This window comes from Schistocerca piceifrons, chromosome 3 (assembly GCF_021461385.2).
Source record: "Schistocerca piceifrons isolate TAMUIC-IGC-003096 chromosome 3, iqSchPice1.1, whole genome shotgun sequence".
Taxonomy (NCBI): domain Eukaryota; kingdom Metazoa; phylum Arthropoda; class Insecta; order Orthoptera; family Acrididae; genus Schistocerca; species Schistocerca piceifrons.
The window spans coordinates 730,593,791-730,607,269 of NC_060140.1; the positions used below are offsets into that span (position 1 = coordinate 730,593,791).

The 13,479-nt window shown below is 43.1% G+C and overlaps 1 non-coding gene across 1 annotated transcript; it reads left to right on the plus strand.

Annotated features, from left to right (window-relative positions):
* Positions 1-475: 475 nt before the first annotated feature.
* Trnas-cga lies at positions 476-550 on the plus strand. The gene has a single exon. It is a non-coding gene; the product is annotated as a tRNA-Ser (tRNA).
* Positions 551-13,479: the final 12,929 nt, after the last annotated feature.

Here is a 13,479-nt window from a genome sequence, read left to right on the forward strand (position 1 = left end):
AGAAGCTATTAGACAGCGTTATGCCTTGCGCAGAGGTTTACTATTGAAATTTTAGAGAATATATTCCAGGAAGAATCGGACATCATATTACTTCCTCCCAAATACGTCTCGCGAAATGGCCACGACGAGGACATTCAAGGAAGTAAAGCTAATACGGAGGTTTACCAACAATCAATCTTCCCAGGCGCTTTTCGCGAATACAAAAGTGTAGGGGGAGTGAGACAGCTGTACCAGGAGCACACTCGGCCTCATACCCTGCGGTGGCTTGCGGAGTGTAGATGTGGATGTAGATGGTGATTCTGATGAATCGTCCAGAAACAAAAATTTTGTGACAGAATGTTGTGTCACTTTATCCTTCTGTTGGGAAAGTATAGAATAAGACTAATTAAAATCGCACGAGAGCTTCTGTAAAGTTTGGAATGTAGGAGACGAGGTACTGGTAGAAGTAAAGCTGTGAGGACGAGGCGTGAGTCGTGTTTGGATAGCTCAGTTGGTAGAGCACTTGCCCGCGAAAGGCAAAGGTCCCGAGTTCGAGTCTCGGTCCGTCACACAGTTTTAATCTGCCAGGAAGTTTCATATCAGCGCACACTCCGCTGCAGATTGAAAATCTCATTCTAATTAAAATAGCTGCAGAAACAGAACTGTTCCGATGGTCAAGTTGACACTTTACTTTCGTTATTTTGCGCAAAATTTACAAACACAACAAAAACAAAATTTCATTGTCATCAACTGCAAGGAGTCATAAAGATGCTCATATGAAGGAGTATCTACTTGAAACACTTGCAGTCCAGCTCTAAACACTCTTTAGATTTTTTACGTCATTCCTGTTATTATATAAAACACATCTCGCTGTATTTGAAACTGCTGGGATAACACTGCATTACTACAGTGTTATGTTTTTTACTTTGTGGTAGTACTTTATAATTCTCTTTTTATCTACTTCTATGTATTACAGTAACCCAATAACCTACAATCACTTTACACTTACTGCACAACTAAATGTTAGAGTTACAAAAGTTTACAATCCAGTGCACTACATTCTCGGTTTAAATTACCACGCCTGGTTCAAAATCATCTCGGCAGCTGGATTCAGTCCGCTTCTTAAGGCTCCAGGTTGATGTATGACAACCCTGCCATACTTGACCTTCCAGTGAAAAATGGTATGTGAGTTGAAGTTCAAAAATGGCTCTGAGCACTATGCGACTTAACTTCTGAGGTCATCAGTCGCCTAGAACTTAGAACTAATTAAACCTAACTAACCTAAGGACATCACACACATCCATACCCGAGGCAGGATTCGAACCTGCGACCGTAGCGGTCGCTCGGCTCCAGACTGTAGCGCCTAGAACCGCACGGCCACTAGGGCCGGCTGTGAGTTGAAGTGACTACACAAGTTCGTGCTATCATTACTTTCCGATTTTTCATTGATATTGATCTCTAACTATTTCATTTATATTTTTACTTGAGAAATCCTTCATTTCATCGAGACCACGTGGGAATATGATAGGACACACAGATACTGTAGCCCCTGGTGCTTCTTTTTAGGACACCACATTTATAATCAGGTGTAAATCCTTCTTTCTGTCCTGCATAAATATGATGGATAGGAGCCATGACCAGTTAGTCAGCACACCACCCACAATTTAAGTGACAAAATCTAAATTCTGAGATCTCTCGTATCCTAAATAAATACAGTGATTCCTGTGATTTGCGTAAGAGGTTTCTCATTATCCCTCTCACAGGTTAATACGGTACCCCTAATTTCATGTTTACTGAAGACTGACCCTAATTAGGTCAAATTCCCCTTCCTTTGCCTGGTAAAATGCCGCTTGTTTCATAATTACCAGTTATATAGGTCATAACCCCATTATGATTATTGTTGTTGAAATGACCGCAAATGTTTTGCAAAGGTTAATATTTCTTTAGGCCCTGCTTAAGTCAGTGGACCCACACATTTTAGCTTAATCCTATACTTAACTAGGTGGAAGATGAATTTGTTTTTATACAATACAAATACATTAAATTAATTGGTTAAGTACCAGCGTACTCTGTAGTTTACTTCTACACTTTGGGTTGTATGGCTACAATCTGTCTGACGCTTAGTTCAAGTCTCAGCGCTGTAGTCGCTGAAAAATCCAAAGTTGCGGATGATAGATGGGTCGGGGATGGGGTGGAATTTAAAAATGCATGATTTGGGTGGTAGGAAATTTAAAAGGTGCTATATGGCAATGAAGGGCTGAAATTTAAGAACACAAGCAAATGGGTAGAACTAGCCTGGTTGTGCTTTGTACCCCATCTACTTCTTCTCATTCCAACTCTCCATTCAGTCTCAGCATAGTATTAAAATGAGGCTGCCAATAACAGCGTTCTATTTTAGCAGGTATTAGAATGAGACAGCCAATCGGAATGCAGCTGTGAATTTACATAAGCTTTATTTGAATTGTATTCAAATGGCGCCAAGTTCAAAGGCATGCGGCAGTTCCGAAAAAAATTACGTAACCTCAACTTGAATTAGCGACTTCTTCAAAGTTTCGTTTGAATTGTGTAAATTGGAGCCATACACACACACAAGCACACACACACACACACACACACACACACACACACACACACACACACACACACGCTTCTTAACGTTCCACCTCTGTATACCACACTGCCCCAGCATTAAATTTCATCTTACATGTATGCATACAACATCAGAAATTAGTTATGATATTGCTATATCTGCTTCATCATCATCATTGTCTCTCTAATTTACAAACCACAGTAAATTCTCTCTCTCTCTCTCTCTCTCTCTCTCTCTCTCTCTCTCTCTCTTTATCTAGCTACCTCACTGTAATGCTTAGTTTAATGATGCAAAAACATAAAAACGTATTACACAGGGAATGATATGAAAAAATAAACAAATAATACTACAGATGTAAAATCTGTTAATTTCTTTTACATTTTCATACAGTTTAAACATGGTTAACTTCGTCATGCAGCACAAATTGTTTGTCACCTTATGCTGTCTCACATTGGAAGGATACGAATTTGACCATTTTCAACACTTTTTAGAAATTCCAAATAATGCGTTGTTACCATTCAAGTAAACATACGAAAAACCTCCAGTAGCTAAACGGGTTGTCGCAGTAGTCTCTGGTTTAATAAAATGAATGTGGCACAGAATTGCCTTTTTTTGGCAGTTAAATTTTCAAAAACACTATGGCATCAAGCGCTTCAGCATTAGCAACTAGAGCTTTTTCATGTGCAAGAAGAAAGATACATTTCCTTCTAAGCTCTGGTCCAATTCATTTCCCCTCTTCATCCGATTTGCAGAATGCTATGAGGTATTTTTAAATTTTTTAGCAACCTTTTTAATTGATAAACCTTCAGCATCAACTTATTTTGCTTTTTTCAAATCTTCTGTGGGCCGCTTAGCTTTGTCTGCCTTCTTTACTTATTTTCTAACCACCTGATATATGTATATGGAACTATGCTCCCTTTAAACAGGGTGATCACCCTTACCCTGAATGCATAATTTCATTCAGCTGTTAATATACAACTAAGTGACACAAAGTAGGGCTGACCTCGTTACTGTAATAAACAAGTATGTGATGCAAAGTAGGGATGGCCTTGATGCTATGTAATCAATATTACTTTAGCAAAAGTGTGTATGTAGGGAGAGTTGTGGCCCAAAAGATGTCACCAATGATGTTACCGATGGGTCATGAGATTCCCCCCCCCCCCTCCACATTCCACCCGCCACTGCCAAAGGCCAATTGCCCTTTGTATAACATGACGGGAAATTCAAAATTTTGAAGGGAAATTCAAAATTTTGGAGGGAAATTCTTAAAGTAGCCCAACTGCGCTAGTGTGTTTCCTTTGGAAGAAGGGTTGTCCTAAGCATAAATTGGTGCTAAATTCAAAATGGTGCACTGTCTTGTTGCCTGACATTAAGTATTGGCCCCGGCTCAATGACGTCACGATCCGAAACTTGGAATACGAGTACCAACCAAACTATGTCGTCAGAATCCTAGATGACTGACATGGAACACAAGATATCTATCGAACATGGTGACCAGGGCGTACTGCTGCAGCTCTTTGATGTCACAGTCCAGCTCAGATCTGCTGGGCTGTTTTTATAGCAGTGTAGAGTTCGAGCCCACTGGCCTAGAATGAGATACTGACTCAGTCCTACTGCAAGCTACTATTCACTAAGAGGTGTATAGCTACTGATTTTTCTAACTCTAAGTTTGAGTGGCTCTTGAACAGATACTGGGAGATGCAGACCTTCCCCACACGTCACCCACAATTATTCCCTAAGCTTAAGTCCAAACTGTACGCTGTGTCTAAGAACACTTGCATCTTTATTTAAAGAAGTAGCTTTTCATGGAGAGTTCCCATTCCGTAATCGAGAAGTCCGCCACCGTGCCGCATGGCATCCCCAGAAGGATAGGAAGAGCCGTCAACCACAGGGTCACTGTGTCAACTCACAATAAGACATAACAGTCCGGCAGCTGATAATCTGCCCACCATCCGTCAGTGACACACACACACACACACACACACACACACACACACAGCCGATTCGATAACTTAATACCATGGTGGCTTAAATGCTTGTAAAATTCACAACGAAAATAAATTGTGTGTGGCTATTTACCGACAAAAACGTAACCAACATTACAAAGCCGTCAAAACACGAAGCTACGTTTACAGACATGTAACAGCAACATTTGTGAACGGAACAAGGTTATACTTATTGACAAGTCGAATTGTGCCCATAAGCAAAAACACATGTGAGAAACACATATGACAGGAAAGTATGATCTTTTCTACGAGAATGCTGGCCGGGGTGGCCGAGCGGTTCTAGGCGCTACAGTCTGGAACCGCGCGACCGCTACGGTCGCAGGTTCGAATCCTGCCTCGGGCATGGATGTGTGTGATGTCCTTAGGTTAGTTAGGTTTAAGTAGTTCTAAGTTCTAGGGGACTGATGACCTTAGAAGTTAAGTCCCATAGTGCTCAGAGCCATTTGAACCATTTCTTTTTTTTCTACGAGAATATTCGTCATTACGTTACTTGCACATGACATATCAAGACGAACACTGAACTACCTTCACAACAGAGCGGAGTGCCAACTGACGCCAGATGATTGTAGCATCGCCCATCGACACAGTAGAGAGCGTTACACCCATCTGGTGGAAGAAAAATGAACACTATGGCTCGGGAGTGCACCAAGAGGCTAACAGGAATGAAGTGTGGAAGCGTTAGCCACCGCAGTGTCGCATATTATTCATACACGCAACCGCATCTGGCTGTGCTCCATCTCTTAGTGGGGAATTGTCACTGCTGGGACCACGTGCATCGACTCCACTCACGTGTCGCTGCTGCATAAAGGATTGCAGGGTACACATAGTCGCTTTTCTGAGATTTGTAGCTTAACAGAAGCAGTGTGAAAGTCTATAACTTGGAATAAAATGATAATTTCACATGTCCCTTAGACGCATTGATTTTCGTTGAAGATATGTCTTGGTGTAATGGGATATTCGTTATCAACGTAGTCAAAATATTATGCTATCCAGGGTAAAATTATGCTTACTACCTGAGCCCCCATCTTACTCTGTTACTCGCTCCTGTGAACGGGAACGCGTTATGAAGATCTTGGTGCCTCTCGCGTCCATCTAGATAATGTAATGATTTTCCTGTTTTATATTTCTAGTTTTTACTGAGTTTAACGAAGGCGATGTTGGCCTGATATATTCGACGATGCCCTTTGGCTACACTGACTAAAGGATTCTTCTAAGAAATACCAAATTAAGGTATTTGCTTTTACAATATTTGATCTGTTTATACATGCTTATAGGTTATCCAAGTCTGCACAACGCGATCGCGATTCTTAAATAGATGTATTTGTTCTCTGTTTTCTATGTAGATAAACTGAAGATGCCTAAATAAGGCGAAACGCGTCGTTGAAAAATAAAAAACCAAAATTGCGACCAAGACTGTTTTTAACTAACACTGTTTAGCACTGGTTTGCTGTATGCCACATATGGATTGGAAGAATTTCTAAAATACACCTAAACTGTTGCAAAATACTTCCCAAACTACAGCTTCCATCATCATCAGCAGCAGAAGCAGCATCATCATAATCATCAACAAGAATAACGACAACATTGTCAGGAGCATTGTGTAGTTTACAGTGCTAGTTGGCAGTGTGTGAGTTCCACCAGCACATTGGAGTTTTATATCGGGATAGTAAAGTTAACTTTATTCTTGGTGGCTAGTAAACCCGTACACCACAGGCGAGTGGTGGACAGAAATTGGCCGGGAGTATTAGATGTACTTTGTACAATCACCTGAAAAACTAGTGTCAGCTGGGACATTGGATCACATTCTACATATAGGAAGGAGGGTTGGAGTTTAGCGTTTTGTCAAATGTTTATCATACCAAAATGTGTCAACAGCGAAAATGGGTGTTAGTTAAAAAGTTTTACTGCCACCCACCGAAAGAGTATGTGGGTCGGGATAGAACTACATAAGCCTAACTAACCTAAGGACATCACACAAATCCATGCCCGAGGCAGGATTCGAACCTGCGACCGTAGCGGCCGCGCAGTTCCAGACTGAAGCGCCTAGAACATCTCGCCACACCGGCCGGCCCGCTGTGGTACAGTTGGATGAGGATCCTACAGTTAGTTGGGAACCTACTGCAGTCTAAATTCTCCAAGAGCCCTATTGCTTGAATCTACTGAATCTACGCTCCTAGTGCTATTACTACAAGTATGGTAACATACAATCTAACCTACAGCAGCCCACAAATACACTCCTGGAAATGGAAAAAAGAACACATTGACACCGGTGTGTCAGACCCACCATACTTGCTCCGGACACTGCGAGAGGGCTGTACAAGCAATAATCACACGCACGGCACAGCGGACACACCAGGAGCCGCGGTGTTGGCCGTCGAATGGCGCTAGCTGCGCAGCATTTGTGCACCGCCGCCGTCAGTGTCAGCCAGTTTGCCGTGGCATACGGAGCTCCATCGCTGTCTTTAACAATGGTAGCATGCCGCGACAGCGTGGACGTGAACCGTATGTGCAGCTGACGCACTTTGAGCGAGGGCGTATAGTGGGCATGCGGGAGGCCGGGTGGACGTACCGCCGAATTGCTCAACACGTGGGGCGTGAGGTCTCCACAGTACATCGATGTTGTCGCCAGTGGTCGGCGGAAGGTGCACGTGCCCGTCGACCTGGGACCGGACCGCAGCGACGCACGGATGCACGCCAAGACCGTAGGATCCTTCGCAGTGCCGTAGGGGACCGCACCGCCACTTCCCAGCAAATTAGGGACACTGTTGCTCCTGGGGTATCGGCGAGGACCATTCGCAACCGTCTCCATGAAGCTGGGCTACGGTCCCGCACACCGTTAGGCCGTCTTCCGCTCACGCCCCAACATCGTGCAGCCCGCCTCCAGTGGTGTCGCGACAAGCGTGAATGGAGGGACGAATGGAGACGTGTCGTCTTCAGCGATGAGAGTCGCTTCTGCCTTGGTGCCAATGATGGTCGTATGCGTGTTTGGCGCCGTGCAGGTGAGCGCCACAATCAGGACTGCATACGACCGAGGCACACAGGGCCAACACCCGGCATCATGGTGTGGGGAGCGATCTCCTACACTGGCCGTACACCACTGGTGATCGTCGAGGGGACACTGAATAGTGCACGGTACATCCAAACCGTCATCGAACCCATCGTTCTACCATTCCTAGACCGGCAAGGGAACTTGCTGTTCCAACAGGACAATGCACGTCCGCATGTATCCCGTGCCACCCAACGTGCTCTAGAAGGTGTAAGTCAACTACCCTGGCCAGCAAGATCTCCGGATCTGTCCCCCATTGAGCATGTTTGGGACTGGATGAAGCGTCGTCTCACGCGGTCTGCACGTCCAGCACGAACGCTGGTCCAACTGAGGCGCCAGGTGGAAATGGCATGGCAAGCCGTTCCACAGGACTACATCCAGCATCTCTACGATCGTCTCCATGGCAGAATAGCAGCCTTCATTGCTGCGAAAGGTGGATATACACTGTACTAGTGCCGACATTGTGCATGCTCTGTTGCCTGTGTCTATGTGCCTGTGGTTCTGTCAGTGTGATCATGTGATGTATCTGACCCCAGGAATGTGTCAATAAAGTTTCCCCTTCCTGGGACAATGAATTCACGGTGTTCTTATTTCAATTTCCAGGAGTGTATGTGTGAACTATTATGGCACATTTTCTGTACACGCGCCCTTACAGTATATCAGAAGTGGGAGGTGTGTGTTGCTTGTGGTGTTAAATACTTTGATGCTGTAGAATATCTTATATCACTGTTAGGCGATCTCTTTTGCTATTCCACCTGTATATGGAGCGATGGGAGAACGAATATCTGCCTCTAACAAGTGACTTGAAGCTTTCAATTATGATGAACCTGTATGACTTGTACTTTGCAGTATGGATCGCTATGGAAAGACTACTTACGGTGGACATATCTTAACTGCTCTTCGATTATGTTGTCAAGTATTTGTTGGAGCACATAGTTAGCGTTAGGCTTGGTGTTTAATGCATGATGTGCTGCGGTCTGTTTTTTGTGTTGGAATGCCCTTTGCTCTGGTGTCTGGCACTGGTGACTGTTTTTTGTGTTGAAATGTCATGGATAGGAAGGGAACAGACTATTACATTGTTTCGTCACATACGTTTACTATCGCTGACGATCATTTTATTGAGGATGATGTGAACACATCATAATTTCCGAACTGTTATCGGACATTAATTTCGTAAGCAGTTGACCTTATACACCAAAAACCTATAAATTTTTTGTGTCAGACATGATCGATGTTGTATTTGGCGTTCAGAGCAGTAGCTTCATCCTCTTTAGTTTGCCACCATTGTGGTTGGAGCTCTGTAAACTCATTGTCAACACCATGTACGAGAAATGATTTGCAACCTTGACTCTGTCTCCCAGACTCTAAAAGTTATGTCTGACAGTAAATTCATATTTATGAGTTCTCTAGAAACGATACCGCTTTGCTTTCCAGTGGAGATCTGTAATGGAATTATACTTTGCGCGAAACATACCGAACGATTTGGCTTCGTCAAGTACGGAAGAAGGAGATGGAAGACTTAGACTTCCTGGGATCGTCAAGCCGTTATATCACTAGCACTACAATTGGTCAAAATGTGTGTGTCACTCTCAGTCTCCTACTTCTTGTGGTTTTGGATCTGTAGCAGAAATGGGAGTACCCTAACATGATAATTCAATGAATGGTGTTACCACATGTCAAAGCTTCCCAAACGTCGGTCAGCGGCCTAAAGATGGCATAGTGAAACGCCGAAACTGTCCACGTAAGTAAAATATAATTTGAAATATAGGGCTGAAGGTGTTTTTTATTTGACTTTTATATCAAGAACTTGTTCAGTCTATGTAACACAGAATAGGGACACTGAGAAGAGGCGGACCAATACAGAAAATTCAGTGTAGTCCGTACAATATTCGTTTTAATAGCGTAAGACTAAAACTGAAAAGAGAAGTTAAAACTTGTTTAGCTGGAAATTTCATCTATTTCAATGCGTTATTCATTGATTTCAACATAAAACTGACGTGCGAATTTAGTGACTTGCTGTATGTATGTCACCTGAAGTCAAAATACAGTTCCGATATGCTACAACATGAGCAAAATATGAAGTGGTTATGAAATTCAGAATGTTTATACGGCTGTTATGATGTATTGATGGGTTGCTCACTCTGTTCGTTCACGACCCTCGATAAAATAACGTGTCGTCTACATCAATATCAAATATTCCATCACAGCAAGTGAATGCCTTAGAGAAGCGACTATGCATAATCTGCAAGACATCATGCAGCAGCGACTCCTGAGTGGGGTCAACGTGCATGGTCTTGATAGTGACTGATCTCTGCCCAGAGAGAAGAAGTGCAGCCAGCGGTGCTTGTATGTGTGAATCATTTGTGACGTTATGCGGAGGCTAGTACTTTGTACGTCATCCCTGTCAGCCTCTGGCTGCACTCTCGAGGCGTAGCGTTCATCTACTTTGCAGTAGATGTATGTAACGATCTCTGCTGTGTCCCTGGCCAATGCTACAGTCATCTGCTGTCACCTGGAACTACACCCTGTCGTGAAGGTAGTTCAGTTCTCGTCTTGCTGCGCCTTGTGCAAGTAAAGTACTGACCAATATTCTTGTATAAAGGATCACGCTTTCCTGTCATATGTATTTGTCACACTATGATGGGTGCGTTTCGACTTGTCAGGAAGTATAAGCGTGTTTCATTCTCAAATGTTGCTGCTGAATGCCAAGTTCATGTAAGTTCAGTGTATAACGGCTCTGTGACGTTAGTTACGTTTTTGTTGGTAAAAAGCCGGCGTCCATTTCACACACAATTTATTTTTGTAGTGATTTTTGTTTCTTCGGTAGTATGCGTGTAATGTCACTGACAAATGGTCGACTGACTACTGGCTGCCAGACTCTTATGTCGTAGGAGACACAGCGACCTCGGCGGTTGACAGCTCTGCACAACCTTTTAGGGGGGCAGTGGTACGTGGTGGGAAAATTCTCGAGTGTATAAAGGGAGCTCCCCAAGAAAAGGTATTTATTTAAATAAAGATCCGTGTGTTCATACTACACAATGTACAGTTTGGACTTTAACTTAGGGAATAAGTCGGGGAGAAGGTCTGTACCTCCCAGTATTTATTTAAATAAAGTCGCAAATGGAGCGACCGAAACTTAAGGTTAGGTGAAGCAGTGACTATACATTTCTGAGTACATAGTGGCTTACAGTAGGACTGGCCCGGTATCTCATGTCTGGACCAATATGCCGGAATTCTACACTGTTATAAAGGTAGCCGAGCAGGTCTGAGCTGGATTGCGACGTCATAGAGCCAGGGACAGTATGCCAACTCTGGACCACCATGCACCAGTTCTCAAGTTTAGGCCAATACGCTGAAATTCTAAAATGTTGTAAATAGCCCAACTGGTCTGAGCCGAACTGTGACGCCGTAGAGGTGTATGTTCTGGTCACCATCTTCGAAGGCCATCTTATGTTTCAGGTCAACCATCTTGGATTCTGACGTCATAGTTAGGCTGGTGCTCGGATTGTGACATCATAGAGCATGGGTCAGTATTCAAACTCAGCCAGCATGGTAAAGCACAGTTTTGAATATCCCACTAGTTTATATTTAGGACAACAACCACTTCCCATAGCAAACACTCTAGCGGAAATAGACTATTTTTAAATTTACCACTCAAATTTTGAATTTCCTGCCCAGATTTTGTATTTTCCGCCAGAATTATGAATTACCCGTCATTTTATACATGGCAGTTGACCTTTGTCAGAGATGGGCGGGTTACAGCTGGGAAAATTACATGACTCATCAGTGATGTCATTGGTGACGTCATTGGTGACGTCATCAGTGAGGTCATCCGTAGCGACATCGGTAACACACTTCTGCCCAGAACTCTCTGTACATACCTAGTAGCAGAAGCAGCGAAACAGAAAATTACTTGTGAAATACACTGTGGCTTTGCATACAACAAATCCTCTATCTCACTCAACATCTGGACAAAAACTGCCAAAATCGTCTTCACTATGTCTCATAATTTTAGATGAATTATGTTGGCCTGCGCTCACCATTGTGAATGATGATTAGTTGACAGGATGACCACCACTACCCTGGAAGAGAACGGCATTATTTGTCTTCCCAAACACGCCGGTAGTAGTAATAGTAGTAGTAGTAGAATATCTTTATTCGATGATACTCTTTGTATGCTCTTGGTGTCATAACGTATGTTACATGTTTCGACCTTGGTCTTTTATCTCAAACATAGCACCTTGATTAAGTCATAGTCACTGAATTCTTTGTGTAATGTCTGGACGCCATTACTGTAATATCTGGGCTCCCTTACTGCTCCACTCACTCATATTATAGTTAAGGATTTCACGTCACATTGCGTTTTGTATGTAGCATGTTTTCTGTAACAAATAAATGTCGATGTTGGATTTCACCTTCTGTTCTTACTACTATGATCCAGTTTCCTTAGTGCAAAATTATAAAATTTAATACATATAACGTCACACCCACTCTGACATCTTGCTCGTGAGGAGCCAGAGACTGACAAATGGGAGTGCCCTGATGGGCAACTGTACATGATGACATTCTCTTATCGGAGGTTGCGAGATTTGCTTATGTACTAGCCAGAATTAGGCAACCAAGTTAATTGCACTATGAAATTGGATATATTGCCATTCAATAGAAGTATTCAGAGAGACATCACCTACATTTGAATGTAGGTGCATAAATGTTTGCCGTTACTTGGAATGTGGAAGCAGAGTATAATGCCAGCTTAGAGGTGCAGAGATCACGTTCCGTGGCAAAGCAGATGAGAAACATGATGTGTTTGTTGATAAGACAGAACTTACCAGTTTCATGCATGTCGGAACATTCCTGGAAACAGGTGAGAACTTGTTTATTAGGTATTTCACACAAGATAAGAAATTCTAGGGAATTCCCTGCCCCACCATTTGCTAATTCAGGGGAATTCGCATGAGATAAGACGTTCTGAGGAATTCCCTCCCCATTACTTGCTGATCCAGCTGGAAGGTGTTAATATAAAAGTGGTCCTTCCACTCAAGGATGATACTAATGTTGCGGTTCCTGCAAGTGCCTGGAGAGAAATTAGTGATTGTCACTCATCTCCCAGAAACGTACACCCAATCTTGAAGAAATTCAGCACATACAGCAAATCTCTACAAAAAAGTGTGTCTCCCTCTTCCTGAAACCTTTATGCTTATGCATATTTCGAATTGGATTCCTTGTCATATTACTGGCCGCAACCGACTTCATCTACTTGCTGTAACTCAGACATGCTTCTCATTTAGTATTGCATAATCTCCAAACAGCTGCCAAATCGACCAGTAGCAGCTAGTACTCAATCGAATAATAATGAGAAGAACTCAGCTGGAGAAGGTTCTCAGCAACCTGTACGTTGTGGACATCGTCTTCATCACTGACTTTGAGACTAATTTAGTAATGTATATCTTCACACTGCAGAGAGGAATGAAAATTTGTACATCTATATCTACATCCATACTCCGCAAGCCACCTGACCGTGTGTGGCGGAGGGTAGCTTGAGTACCTCTATCGGTTCTCCCTTCTACTCCAGTCTCGTATTGTTCGTGGAAATAAGGATTGTCGGTATGCCTCTGTGTGGGCTCTAATCTCTCTGATTTTATCCTCATCGTCTCTTCGCGAGATATATGTAGGAAGGAGCAATATACTGTTTGACTCCTCGGTGAAGGTATGTTCTCGAAACTTCAACAAAAGCCCGTACCGAGCTACTGAGCGGCTCTCCTGCAGTCTTCTACTGGAGTTTATCTATCATCTCCGTAGCGCTTTCGCGATTACTAAATGATCCTGTAACGAAGCGCGCTGCTCTCCGTTGGATCTTC